Source organism: Eumetopias jubatus, unplaced genomic scaffold (genome assembly GCF_037043125.1).
Source record: "Eumetopias jubatus isolate StellerSeaLion01/CBP00866 unplaced genomic scaffold, mEumJub1_p1.0 scaffold_9, whole genome shotgun sequence".
NCBI classification, from domain to species: Eukaryota; Metazoa; Chordata; class Mammalia; order Carnivora; family Otariidae; genus Eumetopias; species Eumetopias jubatus.
This window is the reverse complement of record NW_028274815.1, coordinates 8083172-8097000: the sequence shown is the minus strand read 5'-3', so window position 1 is coordinate 8097000 and position 13829 is coordinate 8083172. Positions and strand designations below refer to the sequence as shown.

Genomic DNA, 13829 nt, shown 5'->3' with positions numbered 1-13829 from the left:
ACCACCTCATTCAAATACCCCAGATAAACCCAGGGAGAGCCATAAAGGCTCTTCCAGGTCAAGAAACAAAGTGAACACCCAAATTTGAGCAAGTAAAAAAGAAGAAACATATTCTCGACCATAAACAAACTCTACCCTCTGCCATGTTGGAATGGTGAATTTCTAGGAAGGCTCCGAACATTTTTCTTCATATCCAGTTAATAAAGTTGCTCAGGATTGAACTTAGATGAGATTAGCAAATTCTAATGATGCATTATGATAAATTTCCATTAACTCAAATCATCACAACTATGGAATTCGTGGGTTCCAGACAGTCTGACTATAAAAAGAAAGTTTGCTAAGCAAATAATGGAGTAAACAAGGTTATCAGAGGAATGTGTCCTTGGGGTTCCTTTTAAAACCTTTTATTTTTCTTAATTGCAAGAATAATACATACCCATTGGTGAAAATTCAGTGTAGAGAAATATGAAAAAGGAGGAAGGAGAAACCACTCATGATCCCATCAGACTCAACCACTGTTAAAAGTTCGGTGTATGCCCTTCTCATCTATTTTCTGACTTTTTTTCCCTCACAAACATAACTGGAATGAAACTGTCCATATAGTCCTATACCTTGCTCCCCAGCCCCATATTTAGGAGAAATGCTTAAATTGCTTATTTTCAACCCCTTTAGCAAAAATCTAGCAGCCTATGACCATAAATGTGCTCATTTCAAAGAATTCTTTAAGATTTTTTTAAATTAATTAATTAATTTATTTATTGAGAGGGAGACAGAGAGAGAGAGAGAGAGAGAGAAAGCACTGGGGGAGGGGCAGAGAGACAGGGAGAGAATCTCGAGCAGACTCTGCCCTGAACACAGAGCCCAACACAGGGCTCGATCTCAGGACCCTGGGATCATGACCTGAGCCAAAACCAAGAGTTGGACGCTTAACCAACTGAGCCACTCAGGGGCCCCTCAAAGAATTCTTAATAATTCATTAACTCAATCAATTCAGGAGTTTGCATTAATACATACTTTTGTCCAAAAATAACACAATTCCTTGTCTTCTATAAAACTCCCTAATTGTCCCTAATTCACAGTTAGTCAAAACAAAAGTTCAGTCTATCAGTTTCGTGATAATCAGTGGTAAGGGCCTCCCAGAAAGGAGAGAGTTGCACCATTGCAAAGATAAGGGTTGTATCCTCCGCCCTGGTTTTCCCTGAGCGTGTCCTCTGAAAGGGATAGTCAACAGCTTCTAAATCAGGCGCCGGATCCAGAGCCTAAAAACTTAACTATACTACCAGCCTTCTGTGCGCTCCCACTGACATCGCTCACCTCCTTTGTACCAGGAACCAATTCATCTCAGCTTCCTTCACATACAGGACCGGTCCTGGGACAGGAAGTTACAGGAACGTGCTGAATGGATGGAGGGCTGGATGAAACACACAGAGCTCACCTCCCCAACTTCAGTATCCTCTGACACTTCCCCTGCCTTCTCATCTGTGCGCCACAGATTTGTCCCTCCATAAGACCAGCTTCTTCTGAATTAGGGTGCCGGCTCTTGAGATGGCACTTGCTAAGGTGTCTGTGCTTTCTAAGACATTTCTTTCTTTCTTTCTTTCTTTCTTTTTTTTTTTTTTGCAGTCAGTTTAGCTAGGAAAATTCTCTCTGTGCTTTATGTTGGGTGTGCCCTACAATTCAAGTTTACATTTTTTTTAAAGACTTTATTTACTTGACAGAGAGAGACACAGCAGGGGCAGAGGGAGAAGGAGAAGCAGGCTCCCTGCTCCGCAGGGAGCCCAATATAGGGCTTTCTGGGATCATGACCTGAGCCGAAGGCAGACACTTAATGACTGAGCCATCCAGGTGCCCCTACATTTTTTTTTTTAAGATTTTATTTTTAAGGGGCACCTAGGTGGCTCAGATGGTTAAGCGTCTGCCTTTGGCTCAGGTCATGATCTTCAGGTCCTGGGATCGAGCCCCACATTGGGCTCCCTGCTCAGCGGGGAGTCTGATTCTCCCTCTCCCTCTCCCTCTTCCCCCTGCTCATGCTCTCTCTCTCTCTCTCTCTCTCTCTCTCTCAAATGAATAAATAAAATCTTTAAAGGAAAAAGATTTTAGTTTTAAGTAATCTCTACACCCAACATGGGGCTCAAACTCACAGCCCTGAGATCAAGAGTCGCACGCTCCACAGACTGAGCCAGCCAGGTACCACTCAGGTTTACATTTTTAAACATTTCTCCTGAACTGTAGAACTGACAGAGAATGTAGAGGCTACCTAGTCCTGAGCTCCATATGACAAACAAGGAAACTGAGATCTGGAGAGGAAAAAGCACTCATGCCAAGTTAAAGCCAGACTGATAATCAGCTGGGGATAATTCCGCCAGCCGAGAAAGCGCTGATGGCTTCTTTAGCACCATGCCACAATTTTAGCGAATGGGTAGAACACTTGCCAATCAGTGATGAGCACGGAAAACAGTGCTGACCTGCCAATCATACATTCAGCCTGCAAAGCAAGCCCCTTTGGCAAAGGTGTTAAGGTTAAACACTTCAATTCCCCCACCATCCTACAGCCCAGGGAAGGGAGTGGTGGTTTAGCCACACATCTGGGCACCCATTGTGTTCCAGGTTCTGTGCCAGGAATGGGGGGCCATGGAGGAGAAATGTACAAGGTCCTACGTGCAACAGGCCCACTGCCCTGGGAGAGGCAGACAAGCACAGTGCCCAACCAGCAAGGTCAGGCTCCTGTCAGCACTAATGAAGAGTGGCAGCAAAGGGCCAGGAGAATACAACAGGGGGCCAAAGCCGTCCTCCCTGGAAGGACCATGGGGAACTCAACAGAATAGGTACCACTGGCTCTCTCCTGGGCCTGCAAAACAGGTGGTTTATCAGTTAAGGTTCTCCAGAAAAACCGAACCAGTAGGAGATATATGTATGTGGAGACTTATCGGAATTGGCTCATGCAACTTTGGAGGCTGAGGAGTCCCACACCTGCCATCTGCAAGCCAGAAACCCAGGAAAGCTGGTGTTATTCAGTCCAAGTCCAAAAGCCCGAAAATCAAGGGAGTGGATGGTGTAAGTCCCAGTCCGAGTCCAAAGGCCTGAGAACCAGGAGCACTGATGTCCAAGGACAAGGGAAGACAGACGTCCCAGCTCAAGCAGACAAAGTAAATTCCCACCTTCCACCACCTTTTTGTTCTATTCAGGCCCTCAGTGGACTGAATGATGTCTGCACACATTGGTGAAGGGGGTCTTCTTTACTCAGTCTGCCAATTCAAATGCTAATCTCTTCCAGAAACACCCTCATAGACACACCTGGAAATAAAGTTTTACTAGTTATCTGGGCATCCCTTAGGCAAGTCAAATTGACACATAAAATTAACCATCACAGGTGGGATTTTCCAAGAATATTCCAGATCAGTGAGTCTCATGAGGCCCCTTTTAGAGTAACATTCCATCACCCACCCATTTGGGTTCTCTATGCCTACCATCATTTTGTACTAACTCCCCCCATTACCCTCCTAACAGTAGGTGTCCCCCCACAACCTGCCAGGAAAGAACAGCTAACTCAACAGAAATGCACCATGTGAAGCAGTGACCCAAAAGTTGGGAAGCAATGTGAGACCAGATGGTGGCACTGATGATGGTGGTAAAGGTGATGATGATTACAGTGACGATGATGATGATGGTGATGGTGGTGATGGTGGTGATTATGATAAGGATGATGATGATGGTGATGGCAGTGACGACGGTGGGGACAGTGATCATAATGATGGTAATGACGGTGATGAGGAGGAGGATGGCGATGATGGTGAGGAGGAGGAGGATGGTGATGATGGTGAGGAGGAGGATGGAGATGATGGTGAGGAGGAGGAGGATGGCGATGATGGTGAGGAGGAGGAGGATGGTGGTGATGGTGAGGAGGAGGATGGTGATGATGGTGAGGAGGAGGATGGAGATGATGGTGAGGAGGAGGAGGATGGTGGTGATGGTGAGGAGGAGGATGGAGATGATGGTGAGGAGGAGGAGGATGGTGGTGATGGTGAGGAGGAGGATGGTGATGGTGGTGATGATGGTGAGGAGGAGGATGGTGATGATGGTGAGGAGGAGGATGGAGATGATGGTGAGGAGGAGGAGGATGGTGGTGATGGTGAGGAGGAGGATGGAGATGATGGTGAGGAGGAGGAGGATGGTGGTGATGGTGAGGAGGAGGAGGATGGTGATGGTGGTGATGATGGTGAGGAGGAGGATGGTGATGGTGGTGATGATGGTGAGGAGGAGGATGGAGATGATGGTGAGGAGGAGGAGGATGGTGATGGTGGTGATGATGGTGAGGAGGAGGATGGTGATGGTGGTGAGGAGGAGGATGGTGATGGTGGTGAGGAGGAGGATGGTGATGGTGGTGAGGAGGAGGAGGAGGATGGTGGTGATGATGGTGAGGAGGAGGATGGTGGTGATGGTGGTGATGATGGTGAGGAGGAGGAGGATGGTGATGGTGGTGATGATGGTGAGGAGGAGGATGGTGATGGTGGTGATGACGGGGACAGTGATGGTCAGAATGATAATGTGGGAAGCCAGCATGGGGCCCAGGACAAAGCACAGGGGAAAGGAGCAACGGGCCGCAGTGAGATCTTCACACTGCTTGGGGTGCCCCGGCCCAGAAGACCTGGAGCTCCTCACCTGTGCTATAACTCCCCTCCCCCTACTTCCTCCAGTGATAGCGAAAATCATTCCCAAATGCATAAGCTTTCGCCTTGTAGCTAGCTCTGAAAACAATCAGCCCGGCCATTTTGTTTTGGGGGCAGATAATAGCATATCACCAAGAACATATGCTAACAAAAGCAGCAATTCTTTATCCCATCTCCAGACAGAAAGAAGAGGGACAAACACTCCCCAGAGAATAAGAATGGATCATTAAGTGCCCAAAGGTCCAGCATGAAAGAAAGCCAAGCCTCAACATCTGTCGGAGGCCTCTTCCTACCTTCACTTACTGAAACGAAAGACACCCAAAGAAGGCAAAGCAGGGCGCCTGGGTGGCTCAGTTGGTTAAGCGGCCGCCTTCGGCTCAGGTCATGATCCTGGAGTCCCGGGATCGAGTCCCACATCGGGCTCCCTGCTCAGCGGGGAGTCTGCTTCTCCCTCTGACCCTCCCCCCCTCATGCTCTCTCTCTCTCGTTCTCTCTCTCTCAAATAAATAAATAAAATATTTTTAAAAAAAGAAGGCAAAGCAACCACCACATTATGTCTCCCACCCTTGGACGCTGAGCCAGACTGTCCAGGCTGCGTCACCAAGCATGAGATTGGCACTGCATGACTGAGGATTTTTAATAAAGCCTTATTCCTGCCACTGCCGCCCCACGCTTTGGAGAGGGCTGAGAGAGAGAGAGAGCACGCCACCAGTCCTGCCCACCCACGCCCTGCCTTGGGCCCACGGTTGGGGCATAGGCTCTTCTAGACATCCCACGCTCATTCTGGCAGGAGTGACTCTACAGCCCCACCATGTAAATACAGAAAATTGTACGATGTTGGAAACGCTTTGTTTTTAAACCCAGGTGATTGATTTGGAGAGGTTCTCACTTCCCTCCAAAAATGGATTGTAGCACAGCAAAGAGAAAGGATGGGAGCGACAGGGAAGGGTGGGAGCTGTCGCCAATTCTGCTTTCTGGAAATGTCTGTTAAATGCACAGGAAGGAAGCAGAGACTTGAGCACTTTGCTGCTGGAGGGGGAAAACAGTGCTATGATCCCTACACACTGCCGCAGAGAATCGTAATCCTGCCGGTGTTCCCCAGAGTCCCTGGGCCCACTGGCACACTAGCACGCTCGCAAGCCAACGCAATAAAGGCTTCCAAGCCCCCTAGGAGACGGGATCAAGAGGTCGGAGCCTCACTGAGTCTGAGAAATAACCTACCTAGATCTGAGGAGTGACCTAACCTAGATCTCTTTGTGCAGCCCCCCAAGTTCGGGGTCACCACGGCTGTGTCAGCGACCCTCACAGAGGCTTCTGAGAAGACATGAGCTGGGCAATCCAAAATGGCAGCTCCCTAACCTTCAAGTCATGGCCCCCACCAGCTCCCTTCTAGGAGCCTTCACACACATTCATAGGCTCTCACATCAAATGCTTCGCTACTACAGGCTGGCTCAAAAGATGCCTAATAAACCTGAATATGAAAAGAAATCCTTAGTGGCAGAGGAGGCACGCCACCCAAGAACGTTTAAACAGCAACAATGGCCACCACTTAGCACAGACATGTGACCAGCCCAAGACTCCACGGCTCTAGGTCCACGTTCCATGTGATAGTCCAACATGGCCCCGGAACCCCTTCATAAACGTAAGCAAACTCGGGCTCAGAAAGTGTTAGCCAGCTAATAAATGACAGAGCAGAGCCTGACTCCAACCCAGGTCTGCTGGACCCCAACATCTGTGATCTTCCGAAAGAAACAAGACACTCTTGCTGTCTACCAAGAGAGTTCTCCACCTCGGTGGGAGACAGAGACCATTTGTGTTTTCTGTTTGGTTTTGTTTTTTACCTCTATAGGAGTGTTTCTTTTTTTGGTTTTTGGTTTGTTTTTTTTTAATTTTGTTAGTTAACAGACAGTGGAGAGAGACCATTTGTGACCTGGTGGTCAGACCCAGATCTACCTGCCTACGCTGCATATACAATTTCTGTGACTCAATTTGCAATCTGTAAAATGGGGTCTCCTCCTCTGCTTTTCCTTAAAGAACAAAAATAACCCAAGAAGGGAAGTTCTGAAATGCACAAGCCAGGCAAGTGCACTCCCCTCCCAGGGCCTCTGTCTGTCTACCTCCCAGGAGACCTCTCTGCTCCCACGCACACTTGCGTCACTCCTACATGGTCAACTGTGAGCCAAGTCCTGGGGCAAACGAAGACGCGCCATATACCGCTCATGCCCTACAAGGAATTTCCATGGCTCGGAGGCCATACAAGAAAAACTGAACATTACTCTGGGAAAAGCCCCAGAAGGCAGATCCTGACTACCAAACGGGGAGGAGAGAACAAGACCGGGCTTAATTTCTTAGTTCTTCTACTTCTTGCCCACGGCTTGGGTGAGTTGGGTGTGCTCTGGGCATCCTGGATTTTTTTGTTTAAAAAATTAGTTTGACCCCTTTTGCCTTACCCTGTACTTTAAATTCGAACCCCCTGCTGGATACTCAGGAGCTGACAAGAGAAATGGGGGGAAGCAACTTCACTGAGTGCAGTCAACAGGCCCTCTATGTACCCTAGGCGCCCAAGCCGCACTAGGGGAGGGATGGGGGCCAGAAGGGTGCAGTCACTGCGTCAAAGAGCTGGCCAGCCCTCCGGCAGGCAAGCACCCAGTCTCTTTGATCAGCCTGAGGGAGCAATCAATTCTCACTGGAAAACTCCAGGAAAGCCTCAAGGAGGAGGCCCTGGAGCCAAATCTATAAATGAGAGGCAGGAAGAAAAGGCAAATCTAGAGACAGAAAGCCCATTGGTGGCTGCCTGGGGGTGGGGGCGGGGACAAAGAGCGACAATAAAAACGGGCCGGAGGGCGCTTTCTGGGGTGATGCAAAGGTTCTAAAACTGGATTGTGGTGACAGCTGCACAATTCTGTAAATTTACCGAAAAGTACTGGATTGTGCATTTGAAATGGGTACACTCCACGGTATATAAATTATATCTCAATAAAGCTGTTAGTTAAAAAGATTTTTTTTCCAAGGATGAGGAGGAGTTTAGCAGATAAAGAAGTCTGGGTGGGAGAGAAGAAAGGCAGGTGTTGGGACAGTCCGGCTACCCTCACCCTCCCAGTCCCGCCTCCCCCCCCCACACCTGCACCCCTCCCAGCACAGCTGAGAAGGTTAGTTCCCAGAGCCGCCCCCCCACACCCTAGCCCAGGGGAGGAGCTTCCCTGGAGCACTTGTCAAGCTCTGAGGGCTCCTCTGAGGGTCTCCCCAACCCCTAGCCCAAGCTGGGCTTGGGCAGGGAGGAAGCCTGTGTCGGGCTTTCAGAGCCCTGCTTGGAGCAAAGCGCCCAGCAGGTGCTCCGAAGAACACTTACTGAGCAAGAACATGAACCTGGGGTCGGGGGTGGCTGGGGGGGCCAGAGTGCAGAGTGAGAGGACAAAATCTGTTTTCCACAGTAACCTGACGACAGCAATGACTCAAGTGGAAGGGGGGCTCCAGGGTAAGGGATGAGAAAGCTCTGCTCTGTGGGAACAGGAGCCTCGGGGTCGTCGGAGAGGAGGGGCTAGGGCAACAGAGGACTGACCGATTCAGGATTTCCAGACAGACGAAGAAAGGGAAAGAGCCCAGAAACACTCCTGAGGTTTCTAGCTGGAATGAACGAGTAGGCAAGAGGCATTCACTACAACAAGTAGACGGACCCGCTTGGGGGTGGAAGGACGGACGTTCTGGGCTCTGCTTTGATGTGGAGCAGGTGGAGCCCGCACGTTGGGTCTGAGCATGGGGAGAGCTCAGGTTTGCTCACCTGCCAATGCACAGACGTGAGCCCAGGTGAAAGGAGAGCACTTAGAATGTGCCTGACTAAGGGACCTCCCTGGCCGAAAGAGGCACAGGGAAGATTTCAGCTGGGGCAACAGGGTACTGAGGCAATCGAGGGAGACTTGCACGAGAACCATGCACACCCCCGAAGCCTCCTTCCTGTCTGCAGAATCATGGCAGCTTTATCCACGGAGTACAAATTGAACTATCCTGAGTGTTTCTTAGCCAAGAGTCACAGACCCATCACTCGCTCCTCAGAAACTTCTCGTCGAGTGAGGCAGGTGGGACTGACGCCAGCACCCCGACCCGTCTCCTGGCTTGCTGCCAACCTGAGCCACACCCCTCAAGAGCTGAAAAGCAACAGATATCCGGAAAACACAGCTGCTGGATTAGCAGGTGCGGGGGTGCGGTTGGCTTATAAAGGTAAATGAAGGGGCGCCTGGGTGGCTCAGTCGGTTAAGCAGCTGCCTTCAGCTCAGGTCGTGATCTCGGGGTCCTGGGATGGAGCCCCGCATCGGGCTCCCTGCTCAGCAGGGAGTCTGCTTCTCCCTCTCCCTCTGCTCTTCACCCCCCCTCATGCACACTCTCACTCTCTCAAATAAATAAATAAAATCTTTAAAAAAAAAAAAAGGTAAATGAAAAGAGCCCCGAGAAGACATCTTTGCACACCTGCAGCCAGCAGGGGAAGGCTGCAACAACAGGAGGAGCCTGGGATCTCTCCGAAAGTGTCTTTAGTTAGTCATGCCTCATAAATGCAGAGATACGAAGCTTTGCCTCTGCAATTCAATTATACTTGAAAGGACATGGCCAAGGCAGGGCTCTGTTAAAGGATTTACTGTGCTTTCCTGATGATAAAAAAAAAAAAAAATTCTTTAGACTTGCACCTTGCTCATCAGTGCCTAAGAAATGTTCACCTGTCAAACCGTATTGATTACCGGAAGTTACATGAAAACCCATGCCACTAGATTCCAACTTTTTTTTTTTTTTGGTGGAAAGTGATTTGAAAGAAATATTTTTCCCCATGGTGCAAGAGTCACCGAGACAGCCCCTACCTAAGCCTGCTTTGCTATCTCCATATCATTTGCTATCACCTATCATTCCCTCATTAGAAACTCAACCCAAAGGGAAGAGGGCAAGAGCCACAGGAGATGCACAGCCTTACGTGTGGGCATGAACACACCAAAGAAACCCAATGAGACCGTGGGAGAATGGTGAATCCCACAGTAGAGGGAGCGCGATTAAGGTTTATAACTGCCCTCCTTCCACAAACACAATGACATCCGGGGCTGACAAACTAGCAAAATACACATAATCCCCCATCAAGCCCGGGCTGGCGACTCACAAATTGGAAGCATTATCCCATAACAAACAAGCTTGGTTTAGGGCTTGCTGGCATGCTAAATTCTAACACAAACCTGATCCTGATCTAGATAAAATTTCAGCTGCAAAATAGCTTACTCTGTGGTGCCAAATAACTCTGGGGCTCCTTAGTAGTCTCCAGGATTAACACCGGTCCCTAAGTGACCTGGGCACTTTACCACTTATGAGTGGCTGGCTATACAAGGTCCCAGGATAAGTTGGGGGAAAGGACAATAGGCATAAGGGGGAGACAAACTGCCTAATACACGAACGTTTAATAGGGTATTTTTATGGGAAAAGGCAACCCTTGGAACTGTGCACATGGAGCCCCAAAGGCAGTGGGTCTGAGGCCCCTGGAAAGCACTACTGCTTTACCAGATGAAACTCCAGAGCAGCCCCAGGTAGAGAGAGAGCTCTGTAAGCAGGAGGCCCCGGATGGGGACTGTGCGCGAGGGCAAGTCCACTCCTTGTCACTCAACAGCTTGTATTTCTAATTCTGCACAGCCCAGTGGCCCAAAAGGGGCATTAAGATAAAATTCTGAAGGAATTAGTCCAAGCTCCTTTATATCTCTTAGAGTTTCCCTCTAGAGGGCTTATTGGAAACGAATGGATCACCGGCTAGGGTTTGGGCAAATCTGTTCTTCTGGCGGTTTGACCTACTGTTTCTCCATAAGTCTGCGCTTCCAGGCATCTGATTCCCAATGCCGGGTGTCCCGAATTATTATCGCACGTTGACATCTATTTTTCACCTTACAAAAAGCACCCAAGTGGAACCCAAAGGGAGAAGGCAAGGCTAAAAATGCACCACATCCCACGGCAAGTGAGAGGCAGAGCCCCTGGGCCTTCCCTCCGGCACATTATCCAATAAAGCCTCAAGAGCTCAGTAATTACAGGCGCTCTCAAAAGTGAAACAGAAATAGATCTAGGGCCAAAACACTGGTTTGCTTGAGACAAAGGGCTGGTTTTAAGCAGGAAAATACAAAACAGCCACCCCAACAACAAACAGCCCAGCTTTTGGTCTGTCTTCTGAGCTGAGAAAGCCAGCCTGATTTTTTTTTTCCTTCAGTATTATTCAATCTGATTATGGGAAAGACAGTAGGATTCAGATGAAAATCCCTTTTCTCCTCCAGGATATAAAATCATCTTATGCAACAGAAAAAGCAGGTTTCATTCTGAGTGTGCCCCTGACACCAAATCGGATGAAAACTTAGCTTATCCAAGTCCCCTGGCCTGCCATCACCACTGAGACCTCAGCACTCGGGGCTGTCAGAAGACAGACCAAGCAAGAGCCTTCTGCTCCCGTTTCATAAAAGCCTGCAAAGGATTCCAGCTTCCCTGAGCACACCCACCGGGACCAGGTGATCCCGGGAAACACATCCCATACCTACGCACAGCCCAGCTGATGATCCCCAAAATGGGCCCCGTGCCCATTCCATGCTGACACTCCATTTTGAGAGCGTCATGCACCATGAGGTTGGCTGCTCCCTTCCTGAAAGGTTATTTGTTTTTCTGACTGGGAAGGGTCCTGAGAGGAAGAAAGAAACCACAGCGATGGAGGGAAGGAATCACCAGCTCTGGCAGAAGGCAGCAGGGCGGCCGGGGCCAGCTGGCCCTGCCGGGTCTAGCAAGCGCTATGCTGCGGTTGGCAGGACTCTCCCTGAGAGTGAACCGTGGTTAGAGGGTGTGCACGTTCACTGCAGTTCAGTGTTACGTAGTAGTAGGCTTCAAACTAAATATTTTAAAAATTAAGGGGTAGGACTAGGAGGAAGGATCCCACGCGCCCTCGGGCTCCTGCTTAAGGCTGATCCAAGAGAGACGCGGTTGGATGTGTGGGGGGAGGGGTCGGAGGGTGTCCAACGCCGAGGCCCAAGGCAGCACTTGCGGTCCTGGCAAACACCCTCCTCTAGGGGGACTCGGTGCTGTCGGGAGTAAAGGAGATGGCCTTCAGCTTGACCAGGCCCGGCCGGGATGCCCTGGGAGCCCGAGGTCCGTCTCTGCGGGGAGCGCCACTTTCACGCCCTGGCTGTCAGACTCTGCAAGCTGCAAGCCCGGGGACTAGGCACTTGTTGAACAAAAAGGCTCCCGACTCCAGCAGCCGCCGCAGTCGGCCAGGAGAGGGACCCCCAGCTCGGGCGCGGGAACCTTCATGGCTGGGCGCTGCGCGCTCCTGCACACTCGAGGCGGCGCCGCCCGGGAGGTGCGGCGAGCAGGCGGCGCACCCGGCAGCCTAAACTTTCTCGAATCTCGGTGCTTCGCAGTTAAGTTAGGGCCGTGAGAGAGGCACAAAACACGCGCGGGGGGCAGAGGATGTAATAGCCCCACCCACGATAAAGGGAAAAAAAGGATTAAAAAATGAGAGACACTAATTCAATTAACTTAGCACCTACTATGTGCCAAGCACCGGGCCAAGAGCTATCTCTAGTGCGTTCTCATTTTAAATGTCATGGCAGACCCCTAGGGAGGACTGTCCCCATTTGATAGAGAAGCAAACCTCAACCAGAGAAGGTGGCGTGTCTGGCCCAGGTCGCAGTGCGGGTCACGGCGAGGCCAGGGCTCCTAACTCCGGATCAAGGCTCTGTCCGTCGCCCCTCGGCCTAGTAAGGAGGGCGCAGATGGCCGCCGCGCCAGCCCCCTACCCTGGCGGGAGCGCACCTGCCACCCACGTGGGCCTCGCGGACCTGCCCCCCAGCGGGGCTAGCCCAGGCTGCCCCAGAGGCCCGCGCTAGCTCCTTTGGATCCCAGCTGTCCGCGGAGCCCCTGGAGCTCCGCACTGCGCCGGCCGGCGGGAGACAGAGGGCTCCGCACACAGGGCTGGACCGCCCACGCCCACCCCGCCACCCGCGCCCCACGCGCAGCCGCTCACACCAGCCACCCGCCCCGCCAGCCGTCCCCACCAGCAACTGTGCCCGGACACACAATTCCACAAACGCAACCCCAAAACATTACACACCCACTGTACACACGGATCCCCACGAGGACACGCCATTCCAGGGACACACCACCGTCCGCGGTCACCCACAACTCCACCACGCAGACAAACACAGGCACCCCCAACACACACACGCGCGCGCGCGCGCGCACACACACACGCAGAGAGCCCGGTCGCAGCTCACACCGGTGCACACGCCTGCACTCTCCGCAGACAGCCGCCCCCCGGTTGCCCTACCTGCTCCGGCGCAGGACGCGGTCCGCCGGCTTCCCCAGCCCAAGTTCCGCGCGGCTGGCGCTGGGGCGGGCGCGGGCCGCTGCCTGGGACTAGCGCGCCGAGGCCGGGAAGGGTGGCTAGGAGCGCGGGCCTCCGTGCGCCCGCAGCCTCCGCGCCGGCCCTGCGCTCATCGCCTCCCAGAAAAACAAAAGGAAGCCGGCAGCGAGGGAGGGAGCGAGCTGGAGACGCCCGCCCATCCGCCGGTCCGCCCGTCCGCCGCCTGCAGTCGCCGCGGCCCGCCTGCCAGCGCCGGGAAGGAAGGGACTCGAAGGCGGGACCCGGAGGCGGGGGCCGGGGGCGGGGCGTGCGGCCGGGGCTGGCGCTCAAGTTTCCTGCGGACCCGCCCCCGCCCGGCCACGCCCCCACACTTGGCCCCGCCCGCCCACCCTGCTTGGGTCGCGCCCCTGTCCCCAGCCACGCCCCTTGCTGGCCCTTAGGTGCCGGGCCTCCGAGTCTTCCAAGCCGGGCCCCTCACTTGCTCTGTAGTGCACTCTCCGCCCAGTCTAGGCCCTGACCCGCTCCCAGTCCCGGGTGGATTTCGGCGCAGGAGCGAAGCCGCGCACCGGTTCCGCCTCCCTAACCCTTGGCCTCTGGCCTGCTGGTGTGGGAGAGGCGGGGAGGCGGCACCGGGAGGGGCCGGCTCCGCGCCCACTCCCCCGCCTCCCCGGTCCTCTGCAGGAAGTGAGGCCCGGGTGGCCCAGAAAGGGAAGAGGCCGGAGTCGCCCCAGGCCGTCTCCCGGGGCCCTCTGGCACCCTCACCGCCAGTCCCCTGAGCAGATACCAGAGGCCTTCCCTCGCCTCTCTCT

At 52.5% G+C, this 13829-nt stretch overlaps 1 protein-coding gene across 2 annotated transcripts in view; it reads right to left on the bottom strand.

Moving 5' to 3' along the window:
• The window catches only part of HPCAL1 (hippocalcin like 1), a 107242-nt gene extending 93952 nt beyond the window's left edge, over positions 1-13290 (bottom strand). For both annotated transcript variants that reach the window (XM_028099339.2, XM_088026317.1), the window contains exon 1: positions 12985-13290. The gene's annotated coding sequence lies outside the window, so the exon portion shown is untranslated. The remainder of the gene's footprint in view (positions 1-12984) is intronic.
• Positions 13291-13829: the final 539 nt, after the last annotated feature.